The sequence below is a fragment of the Trichosurus vulpecula genome, chromosome 3 (genome assembly GCF_011100635.1).
Source record: "Trichosurus vulpecula isolate mTriVul1 chromosome 3, mTriVul1.pri, whole genome shotgun sequence".
In the NCBI taxonomy this organism is placed as follows: Eukaryota; Metazoa; Chordata; class Mammalia; order Diprotodontia; family Phalangeridae; genus Trichosurus; species Trichosurus vulpecula.
Genome location: NC_050575.1, coordinates 397,600,179 through 397,613,237, shown reverse-complemented (window position 1 = coordinate 397,613,237; position 13,059 = coordinate 397,600,179). Strand labels below are relative to the sequence as shown.

General features: G+C 39.0%; 1 protein-coding gene across 1 annotated transcript in view; it reads right to left on the bottom strand.

Annotated features, from left to right (window-relative positions):
• GLG1 (golgi glycoprotein 1) overlaps window positions 1-13,059 on the bottom strand; it is a 161,232-nt gene that overhangs the window by 69,902 nt on the left and 78,271 nt on the right. The window lies entirely within an intron of this gene.

Below are 13,059 nucleotides of genomic sequence, written 5' to 3'. Positions count from 1 at the left end.
GAAGGTAGTTTCCTTGCACAACATTTCAAAACTGAAAGATGGTCAGGCATAATACAAATGTACTCATTTAAAGCTAACTCTCAACATAGGAAAATCCATATTTAAAAAAAAAAGATGGCAAGCTTCTTCGGTGAATTTAAAATGTTATCTAGTCTAGAAAAATTTCCATCTGTAGACACCTTCATGAATATATCCATTTTGTAAAAACAAAATCTACACAATCATATTTGGAATTAGCTTTTTCAGAAACTATATGATTTGACAAAGTTTAAATTGCTGGGTGTTATCTAAAGTGGAATTTGAAAAGAATGTACATTAAATTATTCACAATTTTAAGAGGACTTAAACACAATAATTCACGGTTCCAATTCCCTTTGGGTTTCCATAGTAATTCAATGTGAATACTAACAGAATTCATCAAAATAAATACTAGTAGGCTTTAGTTAAGATATCAGGATCAAATACAGACACACCATGTCCTAAGAAATATCATTAGTTCAGATTGTAAAAATCCAAATGCTACTCTGAAAATGGAAAAAAAAAATCAAATCCCATTAGAGTAAGGAAGCAGCTTAGAAGACATGGAAGAATGGGAAGATTTAGCCAAGCTAATGTGAAGTGATGTAAGCAGAACCAGGAAAACAATATATTCAATGATTATAATCAACCAATCAACAAATATTTGTTGTTACTAAGTACCAACTGTTTGCCCGATGCTGGGCTAGGTGCTGGGGATATAACGAGCACAAAGAAGGAAACAATCCTTCCTTGCAATAAGCCTGTATTCTACTAGGGGAGACAACAAATTTATATACAAATAGATATAGAACAAACAGAATCAGTAAATTCAAAGCTTATTTGGAGGAAAGACACTAGCTGTTGGGTTGATCACAAGATGGTGCTTGAGCTGCATCCCAAAGGAAAAGTGTGACTGTGACGCCAAGGAAAGGAGGGGAGACACAGGATAATCGGTGAAAGGGCACAGTGATGGGAGATGGAGAGAAGGCCAGTTTGGCTAGAACACATTGTAGGGGAGGAGGAGCCACGCCCAATAAAGCTAGACCAGCAGCTAGGGCCAGGCTGTGTAGAATTCTATTTCTTTCTAGAGGTAGGCAGTAGGAAACCACCAGCACTGGCTGGGGTGGGCTGGGGGTAAGCTGGTATAACAATGGAAATGGAATCAATAACAGCAGCAAAACAAAAAATGAATGTGGGGAAGTAATATAATGAACAAGCTTGGCCCTAAAGGAGAGAGAGGAAAAACTTTAAAATTTTTTATTTTAAGGTATAACTCTTTGGGAAACATGCTGTGGGAGATGTAAATGATTTAAAACCAAAAGACATCAATAAAAATTTATTCCACAAACATGAGCAATTGGCTGAATACGTGATATGAATTCAAGTTACAACCAAAGATACGGCCAAGCTTATGAATTTGGGGAAATGGTTAAAAAGTGGTACCCTCAACAGAAAAACTAATAATAGTGGGTATTTACACAGCAATTTAAGGTCGAAAAGTATCAGCGGGTTATGTCATTTGTTCCTCACAACACCCCTGCGAGGCAGGTGCCATCATCACCACCTCCATTTTGCAGATGAGGAAAACTGAGGCAGAGACTTGACAGGATCACACGACTTGTTGAATTGTTTCGGTTGTGTCCAAATTTCCACGACCCCACTTGGGGTTTTCTTGACAAAGATACTAGAGTCTTTGCTATTTCCTTCTCTAACTCATTTTACAGATGAGGAAACTGAGGCAAACAGGGTTAAGTGATCTGCCCAGGCCACATAGCTAGCAAGTGTCTGAGGCTGGATTTGAACTCAGATCCTCCTGACTCCAGGGCCAATGCTTCATCCACTGAATCACGTAGCTGATTAACTAGGGTCACACAACCGGTAAGTGTCTAAGATCGATTTGAACTAAGATTTTCCTGACTCCAAGTTCAACACTCTATACTAGGCCTGCACAACTTGTGGCCCATTAAAAGATTTCCTCTACATATAAAAGATGTTTTCCTCTACATTTTTCTTGGAGCTCCAGAAATCTTTTGGTGTGCCACAAGCTGCCTGTGGGCCACAGGTTGTGCGGGCCTGCTCTACACACCACATCATCACACTCTCTAATAAGAGTCAGGATTTATATAGCACTTTAAGATTTATAAAATGCTATACATCATCTCATTTGCTTCTCATAACAAGTCCCACACGCTATGACACCTAGCTGCCCAAAAAGGGGTGGATATGGGAGGAACAGGGGAATTCGTTCTGCTCTGGACACGTAGAATGAGGTACACATATGCCACTGAGTTTGAAATAACCAATAAGTAGCTGGAATTATCTAAACTGGAACTATGGAAGGAGATGAGAGAGAGGGAAATTTGGGAGTCATCAGCACTGAAACGATCATTAAAAACCATAGGAACTGATGAGTTTTTCATCAACCAAAGAATGTAAAGAAAGAAGAGAAGCAGGCCCAGGAAATACCTTAATGGCCTGCTATAATTAGAGATTATAACATATGGCTGAATCTCAGAAAGGTGGTAGGAGAACCAATAGCAATCACAAAAACCCAGAGAAGCGTGAGTATATGCTGCTATAGGCTGACAAGGCAAAACAGAGGAACTGGATTTTAACCTAGAGGCTATAGAGACTAAGATGCAGATGGACTTGGTGTCCAAACTGTCTAAGGGAAGAAAACATTACAAGGGTGGCTGATTCAGATACAGATCGGACTAGAAGGCTTGTAAGGTCTCTTCCAACTCGGACTCTTAGATTGTCAAGTTTTAATTATCAAGTTATCTGAAGACAAGAAAGCAATTTAGCAAGAAGGGTAGAAATCTTAGCACCAAACTAGGTGCTGGTACTGAGTTCTCACTCCCAGACTGCCACATTTCTCAGAGACTTTGATGAAGTCATTTTATCAGACAGATTATTTCTTATTCTATCGTAATAGAATTGGTGCTGAGTCTTGATTATTTTGGAGCTTAGAACAGGAAGAGAAGCAAGTAAAATTCAAATACTAAGGGGAACATGGACCTGATTTTATGTTCACCTGTCCTCCCTCCTTTCCTAATCTGTGATAAAATTCATGCCCTTAAATGACAAGGAATCTACAAATATTTACTAAGTGACTATGTGCAGTGAATTATCAGGTCAAAGAGGAAATACTGCAAGCAGCCAGAAAGAAACAATTCAAATATCATGAAACTACAGTCAGGATCACACAGGATCTTGCAACTTCTACAATAAAAGAAAGGAGGAATTGCAATATGATATTCTGAAAGACAAAAGAGCTTGGACTACAACCAAGCATCAACTACCCAGCAAAATTAAGCATAAATTTTCAGGCAAGGCGATGGATGTTCAATGAAATAAGGGACTTCCAGACCTTCCTAATGAAAAGGCCAGAGCTCAATGGAAAATCTAATCTTCAAATACAAAACTCAAGAGAGATATAAAAAGGTAAATGGAGGAAAAAGAAAACTATGTTATTCAGTAAGGGAAAATTATTTACATCCTTATGCAGCATTACATTGATATATATATATAAATCTTGAGAATGGTAGTTATTATGACAATTGAAAGGGATATACATATACTGAGGGTATCGGTATAAAGTAATTGATGTGATGATAAAAAAACATAATTAAAGGGTACAAAGGGATTGTTCTGGGAGAAGAGGTAAGGAGGAGGTAGAAAAGAGTAAATTATGTCACATGAAGAGGCACAAAAACATAGAAGGAAAGAAGGGAGGGAGAAAAGCAATGTTTGAGTTTTACTCTCATCGGATTTGGTTCAAGGAGGGAATAACATACTCTGAATAAATATAGAAATCAAATCTGTCCTACAGGAAGTAGGAGGGGAAAGGGGAAAGAAAAGGTGGGGGTTGATATAAGGGAGGGAAGGAGTAGCAAAGGGAAAAGGGTAAGATAAGGGAGGGGTGTCATTGGGGGGCAAAATTGAGGAACATGGTGGTCAAAAGCAAAACTCTTCTGAGGAGTGGAAGGGAGAAGGGAGAAATAAGGGCATAAGTGGGGGGGGGGAAATGGGATGAAGAAAATGACACAGATAGTAATCATAAATGTGAATGTGAACGGAATGAACTTTCCCATAAAACAGAGGCAGACAGTAGAATGGATTAAAAACCATAATCCTACAATATGTTGTTTATAAGAAACACATTTGAAACAGGGGGACACACACAGGGTAAAGGTAAAAGGCTGGAGCAGAATATACTGTGCTTCAGCTAAAGTAAACAAAGCAGGGGTTGCAATCCTCATCTCAGACAAAGCAAAAGCAAAGCTAGATCTAATTAAAAGAGATAAGAAGGACACTATATCCTGCTAAAAAGCACCATAGACAATGAAGCAATATCATTACTTAACACATATGTACCAAGTGGTACAGCATACAAATTCTTAGAGGAGATGTTAAGGGAGTTACAGGAAGAAACAGACAGCAAAACTATACTAGTGGGGGAGCTCAACCTTCCCCTTTCTGAACTTGATAAATCTAACCTCAAAATAAACAAGAAAGAAGTTAAGGAGGTGAATATAATTTTAGAAAAGGTAGATATGATAGACCTCTGGAGAAAACTGAATGGGGATAAAAAGGAATATACCTTTTTCTCAGTGGCACATGGCACATACTCAAAAACTGACCATGTACTAGGGCATAAAAATCTCACAATGCAGTGCAGAAAGGCAGAAATAGCCAATGCATCCTTTTTAGATCATGATGCAATTAAACTTATTTGTAATAAAGGACCATGGAAAGATAAACTAAAAATTAATTGGAAACTAAATAATCTGACCCTAAAGAATGAACAGGTCAAAAAACAAATAATAGAACCAATTACTAACTGCATTCAAGAGAATGACAATGAGACAACATACCAAAACGTATGGGACACAGCAAAAGCAGTTCTTAGGGGAAGTTTTATATCTCTAATTGCTTACATGAATAAAAGAGAAAAAAAAGGAGATCAATGAATTGGTCATGCAACTGAAAAAGCCAGAAAAAGAACAAATTGAAAATCCTCAATTAAATACCAAGTTAGAAATACTGAAAACCAAACAAGAGATTAATAAAATTGAAATCAAGAAAACTATTAAATTAATAAATAAAACTAAGAGCTGGTTTTATGAAAAAACCAAGAAAATGATAAACCTTTGGTTAATTTGATTTAAAAAAAAAGGAAGAAGAAAATCAAACTACCTGTATCAAAAATGAAAAGGGTGAATTCACCTCCAATGAAGAGGAAATTAAAACAATAATTAGGAATTATTCTGCCCAACTGTATGCCCATCAATGTGACAACTTGAGGGAAATGGATGAATATTTACAAAAATATAAATTGCCTAGGGTAACAGAAGAGGAAGTAAAATGCCTAAATAACCCCATCTCAGAAAAAGAAGTTGAGCAAACCATCAATGAACTCCCTAGGAAAAAATCTCCAGGGCCAAATGGTTTTACATGTGAATTCTATCAAACATTTAAAGAACAATTAATGCCCATACTTTATAGACTATTTGGGAAAATAGGTGGAGTCCTACCAAATTCTTTTTATGACACAAATATGGTACTAACACCTAAACCAGGAAGAGTCAAAACAGAGAAAGAAAATTATAGATCAATTTCTCTAAGGAACACTGATGCAAAAATTTTAAATAAAATATTAGCAAAAAGACTGCAGCAATTTATCAGGAGAATAAATCCTACAACCAGGTAGGATTTATTCCAGGAACGCGAGGCTGGTTCAATAATAGGAAAACAATCAGCATAATCGATCATATAAGCAACAAAACTAGCAGAAACCATATGATTATCTCAATAGATGCAAAAAAGGTTTCGACAAAATACATCCATTCCTATTTAAAACACTAGAGAAAGCACAGGAATAGTCTTCCTTAAAATCATGCATTTCTTTTTCTATCATTTTTTTCTAAATTTTATTATTGCTATATAGAAATGCCGGTGATTTGGGGACATTATTTTGATTTCTGTTACTTTGTTGGCATTATTTCAGCATGGTTGAGTCGAAGGAGTTCTAGACTTTGAGTCAGGAGAGTCTTGGGTTTGAATATGTTTTAGAATGATATAACTGAAAAGCACTCTAAATGCCCTCAATCAAACCAACCATCCTAGCAGCTAAGGAGAACACTGACTGTAATTTCCCTAAGGTCAACATACTAATGAATCTAGAAAGAGAGTTTTGCCTAAGTGGTCCAAACTCAAGTTCTATTGTTATTTGTTTGTGGTATCTACAGTATCTACTACTGCAGAATCAATAAGCAAAGTTTAGCAATCCCTCTTGGTGAACCCTCAACTCCTTAAAAATAACAGGTTCATTTTTCTAAGTGACATTAAAGTAAATTAGATGATAACAGACTTCATTTATAAATCACCCAAGGGATAAATTAACTACAAATTTTCAACTGTATCATGCTATATTGTGCTTTAAAAAATTCAAAGATTGTGACAGTGAATTTCTAAGTACAAATATAAAGCTGACATAATAAAAGTATTAGTAATATGAATCCTCCCACTCCTAGGAGTTTATTCATTAGGAGTACAGTATGCTCCCACTGAAATAATTAAGTCATTTCTTAACGCCAAAGAGGCAAGAAAAGGAAACACCAAATAAAGTATGAGACAGCTGATAAAAAATATAACCTTTTTATCCCAGCAAAACTCCTCTTATTTCCCCATCGGCAAGTCAAAACAGAATATCAATCCTCCAAACTGAAATCCTCCTACTATTCATTTTGGATTCATCATGATTATTTCTGTTGTTTGTCCCCAGAGGCCACATTTTGACTAAAAGTAACTGTGAGACTGTTCCCCTTGCTGAAGGAAGATAGGAAGGAAGGAAAGTTGGATCAATCATTAATGAGAAGGAACATAGGATCACAAATCTATAGTTAAAGGGACCTCTAATGCCACTTACTCCAACACATTTTACAGCTGAAGAAACTGAGGGCCAGGGAGCTTGTGACTTGCTGAAAGACCTGTAGCTAGTGTGGTATAGTGCAAAGAGAACTAACTTCGAAGTCAGAGATTTGGGTTCAAGTTCTGACACTTTCTCTGGGCCACAGTGTCTTCATCTGTAAAATCAGAGGGCTGAACCTGGTGACCTCCAACGTTCCTTGCAAGCTCTAACTCTGTGACCTTGTGATACTATGATGTATCAGAGATGGCACCTCTTCCAATTCCAGAGAGAGGATTCCTTGGGTTGTATCACACTGTCTCCTAACATTATAAATGCAATCTGATGGGTAAGCACAAGTGTGCTTATCCCAGAAATGCTCCAAATCGCTCAAGATTACTTCTGTGTGATTCTTTAGCTTTAGCTTCACACACCTGGCATCCCAGGCATGGAGGGTGGGGGTGGGGGATTTATGCAGCTGGTATTTTTTTAAAACTTCTTTGCCTAGATAAAGAAATCCTAGTTTGTTCATCCTAAGGTACTTAAAGTCTAAAGTGCTTTCAGGGCAAGACAGTGAGGCGGCTCCTTCCTTTGGAGCCCAGATCACCTTGTATTGCATCTTTATTTAAGGTGTAACACTTTTTCAATGCCCTTCAACTACAAAAATCTAACGCAGTATAAATTATTTAGACAGGGGATTAGCAGAAAGGTTCTTTTTCTGGTTGAGAAAGTCTATCAGCTTGAGGATACCAATACCAACTGAGCCTACAGGGTGTGCAGGAGAAAACACAACAGGTTTCCCCAGAACATTACTTAGAATCAATGGTCAGAAGAAGACCAAGATTCAGTCATTTCTCATTTTTATTTGTGTAAGAGTAGAACCAACCAATAAAATATGAGCTCTTTGAAGGAAGAGGCTATTGTCCTCTTCCTCTTCATAGCCTCAGTGCCTGGCACACATTAAGTGTTTAGTAAATTCGTGTTGAAGGGGACAGAGCCAAGATGGCGGCTTGAAAACAGGGACTCGCATAAGCGCTCCTCCAAACCCCTCCAAACACCTGTAAAAAATGACTCTAAACAAATTCTAGAGCTATAGAACCCACGAAACAACAGAGAGAAACAAGTCTCCAGCCCAAGGCAGCCTGGATGGTTGCTGGGAAGGGTCTATCGCACCATGCTGGGGGTGGAGTGCAGCCCAGCATGGGCCATGCCAGGGCAGGTCAGGCTGGAGTAGACCGGGCAGAGCAGGCTTCAGGGCCCTGAATCACTGAGCTGTAGTAGTTTCCAAACTTCTCAACCGACAAACACCAAAAACAACAGAGCAGGTCAGTGGGAAAACTGCTGGATCTGGGTGAGGGAAGGACGTGGTCAGGTCCCAGCCTCAGAGGCATAGGAGGTGGTGTGTTAGCAGCAGCTGGAAGCTCAGGCAGCTGCTTCCAGGGCTCCAGCAGCAGTTGGCCCACACAGTGGGAGAAATCAAGTGGCAGATCAGAGCGGGAGTACAGGGAGCTCTTTGCTGGCACAGAGACAAGGTTCTCTTGCTTTTCCCTGCTTGGATCTGGGTCCCAGTCCTGGTTGGCGGTTCTTGGTGGGGAGGAGTGCTGGTGTGGCAGAGCTTGCGGTGGCTGTGGAGAGGGAGTCTGCCTGGGAGTTACATGGCAGAAAGGAGTGCTTGCACTCACAGACCGGAGCACAGGCCAGGAGAGGAATATCATACCACCTCAGAAGAGAAGTAGCTCTGAAAACAGCAGCACAAAACCCCTGAAGCTTGGGACAAAGCACTCTCCACTTTGAGAGCAGTCATACCCTGACCAAAAGTTCAAAAGTCAAGTAATTTGCTGGGAATATGAGCAAGCAGTGTAAAAGGACTCAGACTATAGAATCTTTTTTTTTTGGTGACAGATACAGCCAGAAGTCAACAAAGTCAAAGAGCCTACATCAAAAGCCTTCAAGAAAAATATGAATTGGTCGCAGGCCACGGAGAGCTCAAAAAGGATTTGGAAAAGCAAGTTAGAGAAGTAGAGGAAAAATTGGGAAGAGAAATGAGAAGGATGCGAGAAAACCATGAAAAACAAGTCAGTGACTTGCTAAAGGAGACCCAAAAAATAACGAAGAAAATAATACCTTAAAAAATAGACTAACCCAAATGGCAAAAGGGCCCCAAAAAGTCAATGAGAAGAATGCCTTAAAAGGCAAAATTAGCCAAATGGAAAAGGAGGCCCGAAAGACCACTTTAGAAAATACTACCTTAAAAATTAGAATCGAGGGGCAGCTAGGTGGCACAGTGAGTAGAGCACCAGCCCTGGAGTCAGGAGGACCTGAGTTCAAATCCGGCCTCAGACACTTGACACATGTACTAGCTGTGTGACCTTGGGCAAGTCACTTAACCCCAATTGCCCTGCCCCCCCCAATTTAGAATCGAGAAAGTAGAAGCTAGAGACTTTATGAGGAATCAAGAAATAATAAAACAGGACCAAAATAATGAAAAGATAGAAGACAATGTGAAATATCTCATTGGAAAAACCACTGACCTGGAGAATAGATCCAGGAGAGAGAATTTAAAAATTATTGGACCACCTGAAAGCCATGATCAAAAAAAGAGCCTAGACATCATCTCTCAAGAAAATATCAAGGAAAACTGCCCTAATATTCTAGAACCAGAGGGTAAAACAGAAATTGAAAGAATCCACCAATTGCCTCTTGAAAAAGATCCCAAAAAGAAACTCCTAGGAATATTGTAGCCAAATTCCAGAGTTCCTAGGTCAAAGAGAAAATACTGTAAGCGGCCAGAAAGAAACAATTTGAGTATTGTGGAAACACAATCAGGATAACACAAGATATAGCAGCTTCTACATTAAAGGACTGAAGGGCTTGGAATATATATATTCCAGAGGTCAAAGGAGCTAGGATTGAAACCAAGAATGACCTACCCAGCAAAACTGAGTATAATACTCCAAGGCAAAACATTGACTTTCAATAAGATCAAGGACTTTCAAGCATTCTCAATGAAAAGAGCAGAGCTGAATAGAAAATCTGACTTTCAAATACAAGAATCAAGAGAAGCATGAAAAGGTAAACAGGAAAGAGAAATCATAAGGTACTTACTAAAGTTGAACCGTTGTGTTTACATTACTACATGGAAAGATGATTATTTGTAACTCATGAAACCTTTCTCAGTATTAGGGTAGTTGAAGGGCATATACATATATATAGACAGAAGGGACAGGGTGAGTTGAATATGAAGGGATGATATCTTAAAAAAAAATAAAATTAAGGGGTGAGAGGAATATATTGGGAGAAGGAGAAAGGAAGAGATAGAAGGGGGAAATTATCTCACATAAAAGTGGCAAGAAAAAGCTGTTGTAATGGAAGGGAAGAAGTGGCAGGTGAAAGAGAATGAGCGAATCTTGCTATCCTTGGATTTGACTTAGGGAGGGAATAACACACTCAATTCAGTATCTTACCCTACAGGAAAATAGGGGGGAAGAGGATAAGAGGGGGGAGATGACAGAAGGGAGGGAAGAATGGGGGAGGAGGTAATCAAAAGCAAACACTTTTGCAAAGGGACAGGGTCAAGGGAGAAAACTGAATAAAGGGGGACAGGATAGGATGGAGAGAAATACAATCTTTCACAACACGACTATTATGGAAGTGTTTTACATAATGATATATGTGTGGCCTATGTTGAATTGCTTGCCTTCTCAAGGAGGGTGGGTGGGGAGGGAAGAGGAGAGAGAATTTGGAACTCAAAGTTCTAAAACAAATGTTCAAAAAAAAAAAGTTTTTTACATGCAACTGCGAAATAAGATATACAGGCAATGGGGTATAGAAATCTATCTTGCCCTACAAGAAATTAAGGGGAAAGGAGATGGGGCGGGGGGGAGTGGGGTGACAGAAGGGAGGGCAGACTGGGGAAAAGGGCAATCAGAATATATGCCATCTTGGGGTGGGCGGGAGGGCAAAAATGGGGAGAAAATTTGTAACTCAAAATCCTGTTGAATTCAATGTTGAAAACTAAAAATATTAAATAATAAAATATATAAAAAAGTAAATTTGTGTTGACTCAAACTAAGAACACATGACATGAATGCAGGAAGAAGAGGCCAGTTCTGAAAAAATGAGCTAGTTTTCTTTGCTATCTCACCTTTTTTTCACAATCTAAATAACATCCATATTGGGGAAATATAGCATACTACAACCCAAATAAAAATATTGACAATTAATATAATTTATCATTCTATGTATATGGCACAAAGAATCAAATATCAAAATTAGCTATTCTAATAAAATAGGCAGCCTGACCTTGGGTAAAAATCCAAAGTTGGCCTCAGAGGCCAGATTTGATTTTGAATCCTGCTTCTAACACTAACAACTGAAATTCACTTTTGCACCTTAAGTCACGTTAGGCCTTGGAGCATCAGTACGCTCATCTGAAAAAATGGGGATAACACCTGTATAACACCCCTCCGCCTTGGAAGACTATAAGCCTCAAATGGGACTGTATATAAATGTCAGTTATTATATAGTGGGACGAGTTATCAGATTGTTTACCCAATGAAGAGAACAAGTTATATTGAGATTTAATTTTCTGGAGAGAATTGGGCAGGGCATGACAAGCCAAAGAGCTTCTGATTTGTGGGGTCAGAGCCAGAGATGCTGGCCACTGCATAGCTCTAGATGCTTTCCTTCCTCACCTGTTTCTCCAATTTCTTACCTTTCTTCAGCTACCACCTCAAGGGCCACTTCCTAGTACAATACAGCCTTTTCTAAACTGTCCCCTCCCTCCCTTCCCACCTACTTTCCCACACTGAATATTATTTTGGATTTTGTTGTTGTTGTTCAGGAGTTTTTCAGCAGTGTCCAACTCTCCATGACCCCAATTGAGGTTTTCTTAGCAAAGACACTGGAGTGGTCTGCCATTTCCTTCTCCAGATCATTCTGCAGAAAAAACCCAGTCAAAAAGGGTTTGGCCAGGGTCGCACAGACAGTAAGTGTCTGAGACTGGATTTGAACTCGGCCCAGTGTTCTATCCACTGCACCACCTAGATGCCTGATTTTGGATTTACTTTTAAATTTCTATATTTCCAATGCCTAGTACAGTGTCTGATTAAAAGGTACTTAACAACTGCCTGCTGAATTCAACTAAACGTTGTCACCTGAAAACTGGTGTATTTTCACCCATGTATTTGATGGAATTATCAAAAAAGCCTAAAAGCAAATCTCAAAAATTTTTCTGAACTGTGAGGATGCTGCTACTAATTGCAAATGTATCATAATTCTATTATAATGGAAACAGTGCATTTCACACTAACAGAATTGGTCATCACACATACACACTCATATGATAGCTGAGGAGTCAGTGTGGCATAGTGGATAGGGTACTAATGCATTTGAAGGAAATGTTAGATATGTGCCCATGTATGAGTCAGCCTTGTAGGGAGGAAGGTACTTTGTATACCTTAAAGTAATGTGTAACTTGTAACTGAGTAATGTTTTGGGGTTTTTTGGTCTGTTTTTTTTTTTGGGGGGGGGGGCAGGACAAGAACTTGTTTTTGAAAGCAGCATACTTAAGTTAAAAAAAGATAGGGGTAGCTAGGTGGAACAACAGATAGAGCACAGTGGTTGGAATCAGTAAGACTCATCTTCCTCAGATGCTAAATTGTATGACCCTGGGCAAGTCAATTAACCCTATCTGCTTCAATTTCCTCATCTGTAAAATGAGCTGGAGAAGGAAATGTCACAACCACTCCAGTATATTTGCCAAGAAAACTCCAAATGCGATCACAAAGATTTGGACACAATCGAGTAACAATAGTAACGGTTTTGTTTTTGGAGATGGCACGGTTAAACGAAACAAAACACTGAATTTGGAGACAGATGAGCCGGGATAAAATCTTTGCTACCTGTGTGACACTGGAGAAATCACATAGCTTCTCCTGGCCTCAGAGAGGTAAATGCCATGGCTACACTTTAGCAGCTTTTGATAATGTATTTCATACTGTCTTCGGAGAGAAGCTGGAAAGATGTGGATCAAGCAGTAACACAATTAGGTGGATTAAGAACTGTTTTATGTTTACACTCAATGTTAATGTAGCTGAAGGTCTCTAGAGAGTGCTGAGCACTGTGTCTGG